At 48.2% G+C, this 14,126-nt stretch overlaps 1 protein-coding gene across 1 annotated transcript in view; it reads right to left on the bottom strand.

The window, feature by feature from the left end:
• Window positions 1–12,141: 12,141 nt before the first annotated feature.
• The window catches only part of LOC143300680 (cleavage and polyadenylation specificity factor subunit 5-like), a 72,321-nt gene continuing 70,336 nt past the window's right edge, over window positions 12,142–14,126 (bottom strand). Inside the window, exon 7 of the mRNA XM_076614525.1 lies at window positions 12,142–14,126. This exon is cut by the window's right edge and continues 307 nt beyond it. The gene's annotated coding sequence lies outside the window, so the exon portion shown is untranslated.

Raw genomic sequence — 14,126 nt, 5'->3', positions numbered from 1 at the left:
CTCCACAAAATGATGAAGTGCAGAAGCCGAGTGAGTCACAGAATACAAATAAAACCTTGGAGAGAAACCATCATAAATCTGCCCCATGCACAGCGTGAGTCATGATTTCAAACTATAATTCACAGCCCCCTCCACCCCCCCCCCCTGCTCCCCCCACCCCCCACCCCCCTCCCAAGACGTCAGCCCCCTGACCATGAAGTTCAGGAAAGGGACCTTTCCTATCGCAGACACGCAGGTTCTGGCACCGTGCCAATCTTCAGGACCCTCCACAAGCTCTTTCCATCCCCCCCCATCCCCATTCCCTTCCACCCCGCCAGCCCTTCCATGACAGCCCGCAGCGTTTTGCCGACAGCTGAGTAACGAGATTAACGCTCCACTAATTCACTTTTCAGCGGCCATGACGGAGACCGAACGTGAAGCGCATCACAATGTAAATGTGACTTGACCACGGGGCCACAGGATCTGGGTTCCCTGGGCAGATTCACGGACCGTAAGGATCTGGTGGGGAGGGAGTGGGGGGAGGGGTGGACGGGAGGTGGAGGAGGGGGACGGGGGGGGGGGGGGGTTGACACATGCTGCTGATTTATCCCGGGGAGTGAGGGGAGGTGGAGGTGGTGGAGCACGGTACCAGCTGACTGGCCATTGAGAAGTGGTGTTGTGTGGGGGGGGGGGGGGGGGGAGTCGGGGTGAGGACGATACCAGCTGACTGGCCATTGAGGGGAGGTGTTGTGTGTGTGTGTGTGTGTGGGGGGGGGGGGGGGTTGGGGGGTGTGTGGGGGGGGAGAGTCGGGGTGAGGACGGTACCAGCTGACTGGCCATTGAGGGGAGGTGTTATGTGTGTGGGGGTGTGTGGGGTGGTAGGGGGTGGTGGAGAGTCGGGGTGAGGACGGTACCAGCTGACTGGCCATTGAGGGGAGGTGTTGTGTGGGGGGTGGGGGTGGGGGGAGAGTCGGGGTGAGGACGGTACCAGCTGACTGGCCATTGAGGGGAGGTGTTGTGTGTGTGTGTGGGGGCGTGGGGGGGGAGAGTCGGGGTGAGGACGGTACCAGCTGACTGGCCATTGAGGGGAGGTGTTGTGTGTGTGTGTGGGGGGGGGGGAGAGTCGGGGTGAGGACGATACCAGCTGACTGGCCATTGAGGGGAGGTGTTGTGTGTGTGTGTGTGTGGGGGGAGTCGGGGTGAGGACGATACCAGCTGACTGGCCATTGAGGGGAGGTGTTGTGTGTGTGTGTGTGTGGGGGTGGGGGGTGGGGGGGGAGAGTCGGGGTGAGGACGGTACCAGCTGACTGGCCATTGAGGGGAGGTGTTGTGTGTGTGTGTGTGGGGGGGGGGGGGGGAGAGTCGGGGTGAGAACGATACCAGCTGACTGGCCATTGAGGGGAGGTGTTGTGTGTGTGTGTGTGTGGGGGGAGTCGGGGTGAGGACGATACCAGCTGACTGGCCATTGAGGGGAGGTGTTGTGTGTGTGTGTGTGGGGGGGGGGGGGAGTCGGGGTGAGGACGATACCAGCTGACTGGCCATTGAGGGGAGGTGTTGTGTGTGTGGGGGTGTGTGGGGGGGGTAGGGGGTGGGGGAGAGTCGGGGTGAGGACGGTACCAGCTGACTGGCCATTGAGGGGAGGTGTTGTGTGTGTGGGGGTGTGTGGGGGGGGTAGGGGGTGGGGGAGAGTCGGGGTGAGGACGGTACCAGCTGACTGGCCATTGAGGGGAGGTGTTATGTGTGTGGGGGTGTGTGGGGGGGTAGGGGGTGGGGGAGAGTCGGGGTGAGGACGGTACCAGCTGACTGGCCATTGAGAGGAGGTGTTGTGTGTGTGTGTGGGGGGGGGTGGGGGTAGGGGGGGGGAGAGTCGGGGTGAGGACGGTACCAGCTGACTGGCCATTGAGGGGACTCCAGAACTTTGGGTGGACAAGAGGGGAAGGGGAAGAACTCAGTGGTGACGTCAAGGGAAGAGACGGAAGTGACGTGTGGAAAAGATGGCGTTGTTCCTGTCCTGTTATCTGAGTGGTTCTCTGTCAACACATGCGTGAGTGTTGGCTGTTGACGTTGGTCTTTGTACAAGACAACAAACTGCAGAGATTAAACATGGACATCACCTGTAAAAGAATCATTTGAGATTACCACAGTTCTCAATATGGAAAATTTACTAATTAAGATATACACACAATGATGTAACCAAGTGATTACTTGGTTAATTAAGACAATTATTAAGAACTGACGGGCAGTGGGCCCTTGTAGTCGGCAGGACCGTGAGCAACATGACATGAATAGCCTCGGCCTCTCCCACAGACACTGTCAGCATCACGTCCTGTCACCTCAACATGATCGTCACGGCCTCTCCCACAGACACTGTCAGCATCACGTCCTGTAACCTCAACATGATCGTCACGGCCTCTCCCACAGACACTGTCAGTATCACGTCCTGTCATGTCAGTATCACGTCCTGTCACCTCAACATGATGGCCGCTCAGCCGACCGCGGAAGACCCATCAGTTGTGACGTCATCAGAAGACAGGACCCATCAGTTGTGACGTCATCAGAAGACAGGACCCATCAGCTGTGACGTCATCAGAAGACGGGACCCATCAGTTGTGACGTCATCAGAAGACGGGACCCATCAGTTATGACGTCATCAGAAGACGGGACCCATCAGTTGTGACGTCATCAGAAGACGGGACCCATCAGTTATGACATCATCAGAAGACGGGACCCATCAGCTGTGACGTCATCAGAAGACGGGACCCATCAGTTATGACGTCATCAGAAGACGGGACCCATCAGTTATGACGTCACCCATCAGTTGTGATGTCATCAGAAGACAGGACTCATCAGTTGTGACGTCATCAGAAGACGGGACCCATCAGTTATGACATCATCAGAAGACGGGACCCATCAGCTGTGACGTCATCAGAAGACGGGACCCATCAGTTATGACATCATCAGAAGACGGGACCCATCAGTTGTGACGTCATCAGAAGACGGGACCCATCAGTTATGACATCATCAGAAGACGGGACCCATCAGCTGTGACGTCATCAGAAGACGGGTGCCCCACACAGTGAAAGAATGAGGGGGACACTCAGCGACGTGTCATCACGTGACCTGACACGTGGCCATGGCCACCTCCTCGTCCTGACTCACCCCTCATGTGGACCCCCCTCTCCCCTCCCCCTCACCCCACACATTTTAGTCCCTCCCCTCCCCCTCCCTCTCCAAAAAAACTGCATACCATTACAAACACAGCAGACGTGTTTGCATTTCAGATTGGTCTCCCCCCCCCCCCCCCCCCCCCGACCTCCTCCTTCTCTTTCATTCCTCCCCTCTCCCACCCTCCGTCAACCCCCCCCCCCCCCTTGCCCCCCCCCCCCTCCCCCGGCTCCCTCACCACAACCCACTGGCCCTCTGTCCAACTGATCCACCGTGTAACATTGAGTTGTTCACACAACAGGGATCCATCTGGTGACGGAACTTTCAGACACTGTTTGGAATGATGTCCCCTGTGTCATTCCGATTAGCCAATTGGTTCGCCTTGCACACCCCCGAAAACGGAGTGTGACTGCCTGCATGGCGGGGTAAAAACGGGCATATATACGTAAAAAGCCGACTTGAACATAGAAGTGAACGTGGGAGTTGCGGCCAACGAATGCAGATGAAGAAAGAGAAAAGCAAAGTGAAGAGCAAAAGTCAGACGGAGACGGAAAGAGAGAGGGAGACGGAAAGAGAGAGGGAGACGGAGACGGAAAGAGAGAGGGAGACGGAGACGGAAAGAGGGAGACGGAGACGGAAAGAGAGAGGGAGACGGAGACGGAAAGAGAGAGGGAGGCGGAGACGGAAAGAGAGAGAGGGAGACGGAAAGAGAGAGAGGGAGACGGAAAGAGAGAGGGAAACGGAGACGGAAAGAGAGAGGGAGACGGAAAGAGAGAGGGAGACGGAGACGGAAAGAGAGAGGGAGACGGAAAGAGAGAGGGAGACGGAGACGGAAAGAGAGAGAGGGAGACGGAAAGAGAGAGAGGGAGACGGAAAGAGAGAGGGAGAGGGAGACGGAAAGAGAGAGGAGACGGAAAGAGAGAGGGAGACGGAAAGAGAGAGGGAGACGGAGACGGACAGAGAGACGGAGACGGACAGAGAGAGGGAGACGGACAGAGAGAGGGAGACGGAAAGAAGACAAACAAAACCAAAGAGGCGACTAATTGTGCACATGTGTGGAATCAGTCTGGGCCGGAGACAGGGTAATACAGGCTGGAGTCAGAGAAAAACATGTTGTGGGTTTGTCAAGGAGAGACAAGACAAGACAAGACAAGACAAAATCTTTATTAACGAGGGTAATAGATAAGCAAGTAACATGCTTTTTTACATCCAGCCCTCGCCCTAAAGAGGGAATAAAGCTAAAAAAAAAAAAAAAAAAAAAAAAAAAGCGAAAGTGAGCACAAAATCGAAACACAATCAAAATATACCATTATTTCACCATTCAAACATTCTACAAAAGGAAGAAGAAGAGAAGAAAAGAAAAAAAAAATCATGAAATACACACACAACACACACACACACACACACACACACACACACAAACGCACACAAAAGCACCCACTCAAGAGAGAGTGAGAGGGAACCCACAAATCGTCGAAAGCAATGTTGGATTTCAGGTGACGTCAATTTTTGTGAATAGGTACATTTTTAGATTTTGCTTAAAGTTGTTGTGGTTAGTAATATTTTTTAAACGTGATGGTAAATTATTCCAGTACGTTCCCCAGCTGTATGTTAGGCTGGACTTGAAAAGATCAAGATTTGGACGAGGTATATGCAACTTATGTACATGTCTTACGTTATTTACTGGGAAGTTATTTATAATTGAAGGAGGTGCGTAGCCGCTTACTGTTTTCTGCATAAAAACAGCCTTATTATAGAGACGTGGGTGGAGGACTGTGGTGAGAAAAAAGATGTGGACTGGAACCAGAGAAACACGGCCTGTAGTTCTGGGGGGCAGAGGAGCGTTGTTTGGAGAAGAAAGCCATGGTGTAGGCTGACAGAAAGGTACAGCCTCCATATCTGGGTGTGAATGTGCACCTGCAGGGTATGTTCTTGTTTCCATTACCTACTGAACGCTGACATAGATTGCAAAATCTTTAATGTGCGCATTTGATCTTTTGCGTGCTTATACACACGAAGGTTTTTTTTTCCGAACGCTAGCAGGTCTGCAAAATCTCCACCTTTAACTCACTCAGTACGGCCAGTCCTCTCTTCTCCTTTACACAGACCCCTCGGATGTCCAGTGGGTGTCTGAATGACCCAACCTTTAGCTTCCGTCGTCAGAACTGTGGTATTCTTTGTCAACATTCACCTCTTCAGTATAAGAGCGTTCCGCTTGCAATATTTTGATGATGGTAATTGGGCTGAAACGCTGTTAACGTCGTCTCTTTCACCGTTCGTATGGAGAGAGTTAATCCATAAGTTGCGCCGAAACTGGGGACTGAACTCAAGAAACTCGGGCCAGAACCGAGCGCTCTGACCAATCGGCCACTGCTCTGCCTGATTTACAGTAAACACGCATCAGTTTAAAAAGGCGGGCCCAGTCTTCTTCCGACGTTTTGACATATGGGGAAGGGGGGTGTAAAAAGGAGTCATGGACATTAAAGCGTACTCGTTGGTAGTAATCAACATGGGAACTGCAGCCCACGAACATGGGGGAAAAAAAAAATTGGCGTCATTGATTGTTGGCTTCTTCATACCATCGTTGTCGTCATCTATTGTGACGTAGGCTGTGACGTCAGTGTCACGTGCAGGAAGGGCGTGTTTCATTACTCCATGTTTACCGTCACAGGGCCGTTCTCAGAGAGACTGTGGATTTTGGACTTGTTCATTTTCGTGTGTGTGTGTGTGTGTGTGTGTGTGTGTGCGTGCGTACGTTTGTGTGTGCGCGCGCTTGTGTGCGCGTGTATGAGCGTGCGTGCGTGTGTTTGTGTTACATCCAGATACTCAAGAAAGAAAAACAAAAAAATCAAATAAACAAACAAACAAACAAAACAAAAAACAACAACAACCAAAAAAAAACAAAAAAACCCACAAAGATGTCGGTGAACTGGACCCTTATGAACAGTCCTGGAGCCAGTGGCTTTGCTCGGACGGAAGAGCCTAGTATGGTCGTAACCCGCTACTAACTGTGTGTAGTATGGAACTGACCAATGGCCCGGCGTAGTTCGGTCAACGTTGGCATTTAGTTACGTGTAACTGTCAAAAAGTTAGAACCAAGCAATGCAACTGGCTCCTGAGTTCTAAACTGGGTTGCTTGCGCGAACTTAGCAGTGCTATATTTGTATTACGAATTGTCCACTATCCAGGTCAATTCCATTGACTTTGTGTTAAGAATTGTCCCCTATCCACGCCAATTCCACTGACTTTGTGTTAAGAATTGTCCACTATCCAGGCCAATTTCATTGACTATCGGCGTGGATAGAGGACAATTCTTAACACAAAGTCCAATTGACTTTGTGTTAAGAATTGTCCACTATCCACGCCGATTCCATTGACTTTGTGTTAAGAATTGTCTTCTATACACGTCAATTCCATTGACTGTGTATTACGAATTGTCCTCTATCCACGCCGATTCCATTGACTTTGTGTTAAGAATTGTCCTCTATCCACGTCAATTCCACTGACTTTGTGTTAAGAATTGTCCACTATCCACGCCGATTCCATTGACTTTGTGTTAAGAATTGTCCACTATCCACGCCAATTCCATTGACTTTGTGTTAAGAATTGTCCACTATCCACGCCGATTCCATTGACTTTGTGTTAAGAATTGTCTTCTATCCACGTCAATTCCACTGACTTTGTGTTAAGAATTGTCCATTATCCACGCCGATTCCATTGACTTTGTGTTAAGAATTCTCCACTATCCACGCCAATTCCATTGACTTTGTGTTAAGAATTGTCCACTATCCACGCCAATTCCATTGACTTTGTGTTAAGAATTGTCCTCTATCCACGTCAATTCCATTGACTTTGTGTTAAGAATTGTCCAATCACTATCCACGCCAATTCCACTGACTTTGTGTTAAGAATTGTCCACTATCCACGCCAATTCCACTGACTTTGTATTAAGAATTGTCCACTATCCACGCCAATTCCATTGACTTTGTATTAAGAATTGTCCACTGTCCATGTCAATTCCACTGACTTTGTGTTAAGAATTGTCCACTATCCACGCCAATTCCATTGACTTTGTGTTAAGAATTGTCCACTATCCACGTCGATTCCATTGACTGTGTTAAGAATTGTCCTCTATCCACGCCAATTCCATTGACTTTGTGTTAAGAATCGTTCACTATCCACGCCGATTCCACTGACTTTGTGCTAAGAATTGTCCACTATCCACGTCAATTCCACTGACTTTGTGTTAAGAATTGTCCTCTATCCACGTCAATTCCATTGACTTTGTGTTAAGAATTGTCCAATCACTATCCACGCCAATTCCACTGACTTTGTGTTAAGAATTGTCCACTATCAGCGCCAATTCCATTGACTTTGTATTAAGAATTGTCCACTATCCACGCCAATTCCATTGACTTTGTATTAAGAATTGTCCACTGTCCACGTCAATTCCGCTGACTTTGTGTTAAGAATTGTCCACTATCCACGCCAATTCCATTGCATTTGTGTTAAGAATTGTCCACTATCCGCGCCGATTCCATTGACTTTGAGTTAAGAATTGTCCACTATCCACGCCAATTCCATTGACTTTGTATTAAGAATTGTCCTCTACCCACGCCGATTCCACTGACTTTGTGTTAAGAATTGTCCACTCACTATCCACGCCGATTCCATTGACTTTGTGTTAAGAATTGTCCACTATCCTCGCCGATTCCATTGACTTTGTTAAGAATTGTCCACTATCCACGCCGATTCCATTGACTTTGTGTTAAGAATTGTCCACTATCCACGCCGATTCCATTGACTTTGTGTTAACAATTGTCCTCTATCCACGCCAATTCCATTGACTTTGTAGTACGAACAGTCCTCTATCCACGTCAATTCCACTGACTTTGTGTTAAGAATTGTCCACTATCCACGCCGATTCCATTGACTTTGTGTTAAGAATTGTTCTCTATCCACGTCAATTCCATTGACTTTGTGTTAAGAATTGTCCACTATCCTCGTCAATTCCATTGACTTTGTGTTAAGAATTGTTCTCTATCCACGTCAATTCCATTCACTTTGTGTTAAGAATTGTCCACTATCCACGCCGATTCCATTGACTTTGTGTTAAGAATGGTCCACTCACTATCCACGCCAATTCCACTGACTTTGTGTTAAGAATTGTCCACTCACTATCCACGCCGATTCCATTGACTTTGTGTTAAGAATTGTCCACTCACTATCCACGCCAATTCCACTGACTTTGTGTTAAGAATTATCCTCTATACACGCCGATTCCACTGACTTTGTATTAAGAATTGTCCACTATCCACGCCGATTCCATTGACTTTGTGTTAAGAATTGTCCACTCACTTAAGAATTGTCCACTATCCACGCCAATTCCACTGACTGTGTTAAGAATTGTCCACTATCCACGCCAATTCCATTGACTTTGTATTAAGAATTGTCCACTATCCACGCCGATTCCATTGACTTTGTGTTAAGAATTGTCCACTATCCAAGCCAATTCCACTGACTGTGTTAAGAATTGTCCACTATCCACGCCGATTCCACTGACTTTGTGTTAAGAATTGTCCACTATCCACGTCGATTCCATTGACTTTGTGTTAAGAATTGTCCTCTATCCACGTCAATTCCATTGACTTTGTGTTAAGAATTGTCCTCTATCCACGTCAATTCCATTGACTTTGTGTTAAGAATTGTCCTATATCCACGTCAATTCCATTGCCTTTGTGTTAAGAATTGTCCACTATCCACGCCGATTCCATTGACTTTGTGTTAAGAATTGTCCTCTATCCACGTCAATTCAATTGACTTTGTATTAAGAATTGTCCTCTATCCACGCCAATTCCACTGACTTTGGTGCTAAGAATTGTCCAGTATCCTCGTCAATTCTTTGTGGACAAATCTTGGCGCCGCTAAGATTGCTCATGCGTCCCAGTCCAGGAGGCAAACTGGACAGCAATCTTCCACCAGATGATATGATGATGGTGTTGATGATCTTACGATACTGAAAAAGTATGTCTGTTTGCTGAAGACATGTTACTTCTCTGCTCGGCTAGATTTCCTGACACAATGCGTTAGTTCATGTTAGTGTGGTTTGTGTTATTCAGTCAAAATAAATGTGGGTTTTTTTTCTGTTCAAGTAATAATATAAACTCCACAATCTTCAATTTACTTACATGTTCCTATGTACTGTGTTTCCTTGTCACACTGTCATTGTGCGTTGTTTGCCTTGTGCCCCTTGTGTTCTGCTTTTCCCACTGCCCATGGAGTCTTACACTGAATAAACCTCGACTTGTCTGGGTGGATACAACAACAACGACGAAACTGCACGTCATATTTTGTTCTGTAAAACTACTTATTACTTCTTTTTTTTTTCCATCATAATTATTATTTATTTATTTATGTATGTACGCTTCTCTCTCTCTCTCTCTCTATATATATATATATATATATATATATATATATACTTTTTTTTTTCTTTTTTTTTTTTCTCAAGGCCTGACTAAGCGCGTTGGGTTACGCCGCTGGTCACGCATCTGCTTGGCACATGTGGTGTAGCGTATATGGATTTGTCCGAACTCAGTGACGCCTCCTTGAGCTACTGAAACTGAAACTCTGTAAAACTACTTATTGAAACTTCTCAGCAGTGACTGACACTTTGATCGGTTTGCCTCGGTTCGTGACATAAAAAAAAAAAAATAAAAAAAAATTATTATCAACTGTCATTGTTTTTCTTCCATCACTACAACAGCTCATACAATGCACGAAACAAAAACTATTTTCCATTACTGTGTATTGAACAATCAGCCAAAACAGCCGCCATGTAATTTCAGTCATATCTGGCACCATGGATGATGATTCCATGCCTGACAAAATTACAGATAAACCAGCTCTGTTGTCCTATCTCGGACAGACAGACAGACAGACAATCCGGATGATCAAAATTCACCATAAAATTTCCCTGCAAAGACCCAACTGTCCAAAATTCAGATAAAAAAAAAAGGGGGGGGGGGGAAGCTCTGGGAAAGAGGGTGTGGAACAGAAAGGAGGGGAGCGGGGGGGGGGGGGGGGGGGGGGGGGGGGGTTCTCGGGAAAAGGTTCTGCTGATCAAGTCAATCACATCTGACCTCCAAAAGCGAAAGGGGAGGAGGAGGGATTAGGTGGGGGGGTCCGGGTGGGGTGGGGGTAGGGGCTGGGGAGGGGGGGGGGGGGAAGAGGAAGCGGGTTGAGGGAACAGAAGAATGGAGACTGGGGGAAGGGGGGTACGATGGAGGATGGGGCGAGGGGGAGGGAGGGAGGGAGGAGACATGGTGCACCCCCTCACGAACTGTAATGAGATCTTGGCGGTGCCCATGTCTCCCCCCCCCCCCCCCCCCACCACCCTCCTTCCTCTCACCCTCCCAACCCCCTACGACGTCCCCCCTTCCCCTCCCAGCCCCCCGGGCTCCCTCATCCTTTTCTCCCAGTCCCGTTTGGACCCCTCTTTCTTCCCCTCCACCCCTCTCTGCAACGATTATGTCAGTGTGTGAGGACAGTTCCTTCATTAGAGGAGCGGGATCCCCCTCCCCCCCCCCCCCCTTCCCCACCAGTACCCCTCCCCAGCCTGCTCCTCCTTTCTCTAAGCCCCTCCCACCACCACCTTTTGTCCCCCCCACCACCCCCTCCCCTGTCTCCCCATCCAATCTCCATGCTCCCTTCAGTGTCGTTTAAAGAAAACACTGCGTGACGTTGTAATGAATGGGGGAACAGTCTGAGTAACCCTGGTGTGTGTGTGTGTGTGTGTGTGTGTGTGTGTGTGTGTGTGTGTGTGTGTGTGTGTGTGTGTACGCGCGCGTGCGCGAGCCTGCATGTAGAAATTTGAATGTTCGGTCCCATGAGTAATTTTGCAATGAATTTTTAATGAAACAATGACTGTCGACCGGAGAAACGAAACGATAATGGCTTTTTTCGGTTTCACTTTCTTCTCCCTTCGTCTGTCTTTCTCTTCCGGTCTGTCCTTCCAGTTCATTCTTCTTTCCATCAGTAAAGTGATCGCAAACACTGAACAAACTCTGAGATTTATACTTGAGAAACAATGTTTTAATGACAGGAAGTTATAAGGGAAATTCCATCTCGATTTGTAGCATTGCCAGTCACTTTGTTCTGGTGTGATTACATCCATGACGAAGTCCTAAGAAACAAAGTACTGACGGGAAATGCATAAATGTTGGTGCATTTGTTTTGACGGTAGACTGTCAAACATCACCACCTTCACCTTTACCTAGCCCGTGACTTGTGCCGATGTCCTTGGGTCAGCAGTGAAGACATCGCCACCACTCCCCTCCACCTGTCCCTGTCTTCCACCGCTCTTTGGGATTCCACCAGGTTCATACCGTCCATTCCAGGACATTGTCTTCCCGTCTCTTTCTCTTCTGCGGCTTCCACTGACTGTCCCATGCAAGACGGTCTTCGCAAGTTCTGTTGGGCAGGAAACATGTCCATACCACTTCATTTTCTGTTTCTTGACGACTGTGAGGTCATCATGAGATCCCACTGCTTGGTGCTACTCGTTGCGGACCTCTTCGTGACCTGTGTAGAGGATGCTCAAGATCTTCCTGCGGCATCTCATTTCAGTTGCCAGGATCTTGTCAGAAATACAATGATTTGTATCCATAGTTTTCATTTTTTTGTCAGTGCAGAAGTGGAGAGTGTGGCGGACTTTCAGTCACGGTTCACGGTTCAGTCTGACCAGCTTCCCTGGACACTGGTCGCAGTGCAGTCCTGGACTGCTGGACACAGTGCCCAGCTAGAAAGCCAGGGGTCCTGGGTTCGATTCATACACTATACACTGACCTGGGCGTGTGTGTGTGTGTGTGTGTGTGTGTGTGTGTGTGTGTGTGTGTGTGTGTGTGTGTGTGTCGAATTCACGTAAAACAACAACAACAACACCACAAACAAACAACACCACACATACCCACTTCATAAAAAGCAGAATGTGTGTATAAGCAGATCATAGATTTATTCAACACAGAACACGGTACAATCAATGTGTCAATGTCTGACTGGTGCACAACACACACACACAACACACACACACACACACACACACACATGGACATCAAGCAACCGACCATCAAAACTTGTACATAAAATTCTCTCTATCTATACTATTCGTCTTTCCCTTTCGTTGGACGATCTGGATCCAAATCCTGTCCCACATGATGTCACACACCTATAGTCGTTGCAAAGAAATGCACTAAAAAAAACAAAACAATTTAAGGCGTTCAGCGAAAACAACACTAGAACTATAATGCTGTAAAAGCCCCAGTGGTTGCCTTTTAGATGTCGCTGCTGGTCTGTACACTGTGCAACCTTCAAGGCATGTATAATGTCAAACTATACTTATCTGAGAACGAGGACATCTGGGTACCGCTAATGTCAATGGTTTGCCACCCTGTACAACAAAGTTGTTAGCAAAACATCCACCACACCTGAATATATTCATACTGTTAACAGTGACGAGAATGACAGACAAAAACAAGTAAACAATCTTTCTATCATTCTGAATGCGAGTTTACAAAAAAGATCAAATTAATGGAAAATTAACATAGGAATTTTCTTAGAAGATAGGGTTAGGGGTGGGGAAGAACTGGGGAATTTTTAAAGCGCGATATTTGTAACAACTAAAAAGCTTTATACTTTTTCTCTTTTTGCTCTCCCCCTCCCACCCCCTTGTTTTCGTCATTGATTTCCAAACTTGTGACGTCTTGTGCTGTGGTGTACCCTGTTCACTCCCACAGGACCACTTGTGCTGTGGTGTATTCTGTTCACTCCCACAGGACCACTTGTGCTGTGGTGTACTCTCTGTTCACTCCCACAGCACCAGAGTGTGGTGTGTTCTACTCTCTGTTCACTCCCACAGCACCAGAGTGTGGTGTGTTCTACTCTCTGTTCACTCCCACAGCACCAGAGTGTGGTGTGTTCTACTCTCTGTTCACTCCCACAGCACCAGAGTGTGGCGTGTTCTACTCTCTGTTCACTCCCACAGCACCAGAGTGTGGTGTGTTCTACTCTCTGTTCACTCCGCACAGCACCACAGTGTGCTGGGTTCTACTCTCTGTTCACTCCGCACAGCACCACAGTGTGGTGTGTTCCACTCTCTGTTCAGTCCCACAGCACCAGAGTGTGGTGTGCTCTACTCTCTCTGTTCACTCCCACAGCACCAGAGTGTGGTGTGTTCTACTCTCTGTTCACTCCCACAGCACCAGAGTGTGGTGTGTTCTACTCTCTCTGTTCACTCCCACAGCACCAGAGTGTGGTGTGTTCTACTCTCTGTTCACTCCGCACAGCTCCGGAGTGTGGTGTGTTCTACTCTCTGTTCACTCCCACAGCACCAGAGTGTGGTGTGTTCTACTCTCTCTGTTCACTCCCACAGCACCAGAGTGTGGTGTGTTCTACTCTCTGTTCACTCCCACAGCACCAGAGTGTGGTGTGACATGACAGATACTGACTCCCTACATTCCCTTGTAGCATTTAGTCATGACACCTACGCTGCTGTGAAAAGTTCAATGTTTGCATAATTATAGAATTATAAAACGTGTTTTATTTCATTTAGGCTTTTTTGTATGTTCTTCAGACAGCAACCACAAACGTGGTTTTTCTAACAACCGTAAAGTGAAATTACGTTTGGTGGTGATTTTTTTTTTTTTTTTTTTTTTTTTTTCAAAAGTGAAGCGAAAAGCACCCGTTGCATCTAAGGAAAAACAATCCCCTCCCTAATGTTCAGACAGTTGTGACGCCGTGTTGTGTGTTGCCGGGCAATGATGTGACAGACGCTGAAGTTGTCTAGGACTTCGGGTGTGTGAGGGGGGTAGGGGGTGGATGTGTTGGGGGGGTGTGTGGGTGGGACACTGAGGGGGGAGGGGTTGGGGGGGGGGAGGAGTTGAGGCGACCAGCAGAATGTCCCTGTGCCCTTCCATGTCACTATGATG

Source organism: Babylonia areolata, chromosome 26 (assembly GCF_041734735.1).
Source record: "Babylonia areolata isolate BAREFJ2019XMU chromosome 26, ASM4173473v1, whole genome shotgun sequence".
NCBI classification, from domain to species: domain Eukaryota; kingdom Metazoa; phylum Mollusca; class Gastropoda; order Neogastropoda; family Buccinidae; genus Babylonia; species Babylonia areolata.
The sequence above is the reverse complement of the archived record's forward strand: the minus strand, read 5'-3'. Positions and strand labels throughout refer to the sequence as shown.